Source organism: Leopardus geoffroyi, chromosome C3 (assembly GCF_018350155.1).
Source record: "Leopardus geoffroyi isolate Oge1 chromosome C3, O.geoffroyi_Oge1_pat1.0, whole genome shotgun sequence".
Lineage (NCBI taxonomy): Eukaryota > Metazoa > Chordata > Mammalia > Carnivora > Felidae > Leopardus > Leopardus geoffroyi.
Genome location: NC_059338.1, coordinates 16,617,268 through 16,622,200, shown reverse-complemented (window position 1 = coordinate 16,622,200; position 4,933 = coordinate 16,617,268). Strand labels below are relative to the sequence as shown.

Sequence of the window (4,933 nt, the reverse complement as noted above, 5' to 3'; positions counted from 1 at the left end):
ATTACTAAATTTAATGTATAATTGTAAATTAGAATTTGGCAGGTATTAATTTTAGCATGCTGCCTTTCAGGTAACAAAACTGGGCGTTGAAATAAACCAAAGGAGCTAATAGTTGTTGAGGGCCCAGTGTGATTCTATGTGCCATGTGTGATTATATACCTCAAAATGCATGGATTTTTTTCTTCAGATTGAGATCCTTGGACTAATTGCATCATAATCAGATGGAATGGTATGTTTCAAGGCTGACTGTTAGTCTACAAAATTAGAATCCAAGTCTTTGAGGATGAGGCTGGGAAATCTGCATTCTTAACAAGCAAGTCTGGTTATTTGTTAAGCAGTCTAAAGTTTGAGAAGCACTGATCGATGTTAGTGAGGTCCTCCCTTCCTAGGTAAATTTTTCATAAACTAAGTTATTGAAAAAGACACTGTTTACATAATTTAAGTTCTTATTTTTTAATTTCTTGACTATATGTGTAAGAAGAATTTCTGTTGAATTGTAATGGCAGAGCTTGGATCTGTTAAGGAGGGTATATGAATACTACTGACTGAGACATTGCCTCTTTAACTCTTAAGGAAAAGAATTGCTCTTTGGGGGACAGAACAAAAGCTGTAACGCTGAGATCTGCCTTACTGGATTTCCCCCATTTCTCTCAGATGAATGGATCTTCCTAGGCTAAAACCCCAAAGCAAACCACAAAAGTGATTCTGAAAGGTAGCTAAATCAAAACACTTTGATAAGCCATCAAAGGCTGATACTGTCTTTTACTAACATTCAGCGGAACACATATTGCTACATACTAGGAACTGATCGCTCAAAAGCCAATTGATGTCACAGACAGTGCTGAAGTGGTTCATGAATTTGAAATGACAACAGATGCTTTGAAAAAGGCAAGCCGGCTGGATTTTGATTGAACATGCTAATTTCCAAAAGAACCATTCCCTAGCTTGATTTTATACAGTGCAACCTGTTAAGACTATTTGGAAATCGCAGGGGCTGGTGATAAAATAATAGTGGGCTCAATTATCCATTATCAGAGGAAAAGAGAGCAGCATTCCCTTTGTCCCTTTGCAGGTTGATTTGAATACACAATACCAGAGGGCGCGGTGAGATGACTCACAGGACAAGTGGCTGCAGCTTTGGGAACTATCAGAGATGAGTAAGTGACAAAATTTGGGGATATGTCCCTGCTAATTTGGTTCTGCATTGAGATTAAAGCTTTAATTTCTACCACTTGAGAAAAGAGAGTTAAACAAACAGCCTCTGTCCTTAAGGCAAGATTAAATTGAATCCTTTATCATGGGGATCCATAGAGGATGAGATTAAGAATTCTTATCAGTTAACTTTAGAAAATGCTTAAATGTAGGATCTCATGGTAGAGAAATGTTTCTTTATAGCCAAGTTCCATTCAGCGGCAGAAATCTCAAAATAGAAATTCAGGACTTTTTGGATTGATTAATAAATTGATGGCAGTCCTGGACCTCCCTCTGCTCAAGCATTTTAGAATTTCTCCTGATTAAATCAGCAGTGAGAAGATAGCCTCATTGTACCAGCAACAGTGATACGAGTGTCAGCTCCCAAATATTTTCTCTTGTTGTCTGATAGTTCCTCTGTTTAATCTAATTCCTTCGACTCTTCCAGGGGTACAAATTTTGCTTGTGCTTTAGCATTCTTCAGGGCAGGGATTGCAGTGATGTGAATGAGTCATGTACCTGAAGAACGAAATGAAGGGATGGGGCACCTGGGTGGCTCAGTCGGGTAAGCGTCTGACTCTTGATTTCAGCTCAGGTCATGATCTCACAGTTCCTGAGTTTGAGCCCCGCATCCTGCTCTGCGCTGACAGCACGGAGCCTGCTTGGGATTCTCTTCCTCTCTCTCTGCCCCTTCCCTGCTTGCTCTCTCTCTCTCTCTCTTTCAAAATAAATACACATTAAGAATGAAATGAAGGGAATTTTTGCCAGAAAACGTGGTAATCAAGATAAATATCTACAATATTTTTAAAAAATCAAAATAATGAAAAAAATTCCAGAGGAGCAAAAATGTTGAAATTTTAAATATAGTCTGTTGTAGTTTGTTTTCTGACCCTGCATTACTGGACAGTAGGAACAGTCATTTCCACTCGTCCTGGCCCCAGAGCCATTGCATCTTCCTTGTCCCCCAGGCCCTCCACTAGGTAGATTCATGGGAGTTGACAGTGACATGCAAACAGATGGGGCAACCATGGGGTTTATATAGGGTATATATTTTTTTATTGTAACGCTTTATTGTTTGCCACTTGGTTCAAAACATGAGAAGATACTTGGATAAGTGAATAAAGGGATGCACATTTTTTCTATTTGTCTCCAACATGACACTGTTAGTATCTTAAACTATTTAATATACAATTAACTCAAGGTATCTCATTAGCCACATCTGAATGTTAGAATGATGATACTTAAAATTTCAAATAACTTTCCTGTTTATGTTTTTAAGAAGTGATAGTCCTGCGGTTGAATTGATCCCCCACTATTTAATTTGTATTATGTTCTTTGAAATAGGATTAACCACCCTTTTCACAAATCCAAAATGTGGATTTTGTGTTTTAAACTTAGGGATATTATATCCTGATTGACAAGCAGTCAGAAAGGTTGAAAGAACTAAAGAATATCATCCCTACTCTGGGCCAAAAGACCCAGCTTAGAAAGCTGCCTGTAGAGGAGCTTAAGAGAGATTTACTGGAAACATTTTTTTTTTGGCTTTTAAAGCTCTTTTTAATGGGTAACCTAAATGCCATTTTAGTATAGAGTCTGTAGACTTCTAACGGCCATACCAGAAGTGCCCCTTCTAATTGGCTACTTAGATGGCAAGGTCACATATATCAATCAAGATAGCAGACATTTTGGAAATGTATCACTGGGAAAAGTAAGACTGAAAGAATCATTAAATACTTTTTATAGTTTTCTTTCCAAAAAATATAATAGCAGAAATCTAATCTCAGAATTGTCAGATACTTATTATTTTTCTGATTAATTATAAAGATTTAACCCCTTCCTGATAAAATTTTATCAATTCAAGAAAAGTAATATCAAGTGCTCCTTGCCTCTACTTTAATTGAAATTTTGTTTAGTTTGAAAGGTTTTATAATAAAACATTGAGAATATCTCATCCAATGTGAATATCTGAGAACCTCTGCTTCTTTTGAGGTGCAGTTTGAAAGCCAATGCAATTTTAGATGGCACTTATATCAAGCCTTTACAGGTGACTAAAATTTTGAAGGTAAGAGAACTCACTTAAAGATACACTTCTAAGGATTTCTTCCTCCTCCCCCTGTCCCCCTCCTCCTTCTCTTCCTTTCTTCTCTTCTTCTTCCTCCTTTTTCTGGTTTTGATTTGTTGCCATTTGTTTTTAATTGGGATTGACCCACGATATGTCTTAAGTCAACATAACAAGACGGTGAGTACCTTATCTGAATTTTGAAAACCCATTGGCTATTAGCAAACAATAGAAGAGAGGAAACCAAAGCCACATGTTCCAGGGATGTGCAATAAAGTCACAAGTTTTAAAATGTAATCGTAAGCAATACCTTCATTGATTGAATCATATGAATGGAGACTTTGAAGTTAAACCCCATGGTTTATTTTGAGGAATAAAGGGTTAAGCTTTAAAGGCATAATATGGAAATTGAGAACAAGGGTATTTCCGACCATTTAAAAGAACACTTTCCTGAAAAGCTGTTTGGGTACCTCCCATTGTATTATATCATATACACAGCTAACTGCATAAATCTCTTTAAGCAGGATTTCATTTTTCCTCTTCAAGAAGTTATGTAGACAATAAATAGAACAGATTGGACTTGTCTAGCAGGCATCAGGTAAAAAAAAACTGAAATTATTTTTAAACTTCTTTGCTAATGTTCAATGTCATGCTCTTGAAGCCATTATGATTTTTTAAGTTGTTGGTATTTGTTCCTGTAAAATATAAAACATACGAATATTTTTAAAGAGTTTATAGATCCATGGTTTTTCTTTTTTCTCAGCAAATAAGAGAGATGGATATACAAGCAAATGTCCTAATGACTGGAAGCAGAAGGAGAGAAAACGTAAGATAAAGAGAAGTGGGGAGACTATATGAAGAAAAGAGCTGACAGTACAGATGCTTTAACCCATGAATCTTTTATTTTTTTCATATACACCTTGTTATTGAAAATGAATGGCAGGAACTTATGTTACCCGAAAACAGTATGGAATGTGAAACCAGAGGGAGAATTTGCAAATATGTCTTTCTTAAAGAGGATTCATTTCTCTTACTGGAAATATTATTTAAACACCTACCTACTGCTGACTATCAAATTCAAATGTGTTTTTTATGAACATCTTCACAACCCACCTCAACAAACAGATTCAAGAAAGAATTAAAGGAAAGAATGTGTCTAAGTTTCTCTCCATTAATGAAGGGGAAAGTCAGGCTTTTGTTATTTTTCCAGGGAAGTATAATTCATGTCACTGAAGGAAACTACTGCTAACAGTGTGAGTATTTCATTCTTTTCCTCATTCTCTCTTTCTCTCTCTCTCTTTCTCTCTTTCACACACACACACACACACACACACACACACACATCGCACCATCTAAATAGAATTAATTCCTTACTTTCATTTTCACATTCATTCATTTTTTCCCCCTTATGAACAGTAGTCCAGCACCTCCTACCTAGCAAGAAATTCTGATCTGAGAATTGAGGATACCATACTGAAGGAAACATGATTATCACACTCAAGATTTCCTAAGCTTTTTGTAAACAGGGATATAGTATGTTTGGGTGTATGTATGCCTGTGATTATCATCTGCGTAGAATAGTTTTTTGCACATAAATGTTCCTTGGTAATTACTAGTGAATTGTTTGTTTCACTGATTTTATTTATTCATTTATTATATGTTTTTTCCAGGGAAAAGTTTAGT

General features: G+C 36.0%; 1 long non-coding RNA gene across 1 annotated transcript; it reads left to right on the top strand.

The window, feature by feature from the left end:
* Positions 1-289: 289 nt before the first annotated feature.
* Positions 290-4,547, top strand: LOC123586345. The gene is made up of 3 exons (XR_006706759.1): positions 290-389; positions 1,073-1,157; positions 4,014-4,547. It is a non-coding gene; the product is annotated as an uncharacterized LOC123586345 (long non-coding RNA).
* The last annotated feature ends 386 nt before the right edge of the window (positions 4,548-4,933 follow it).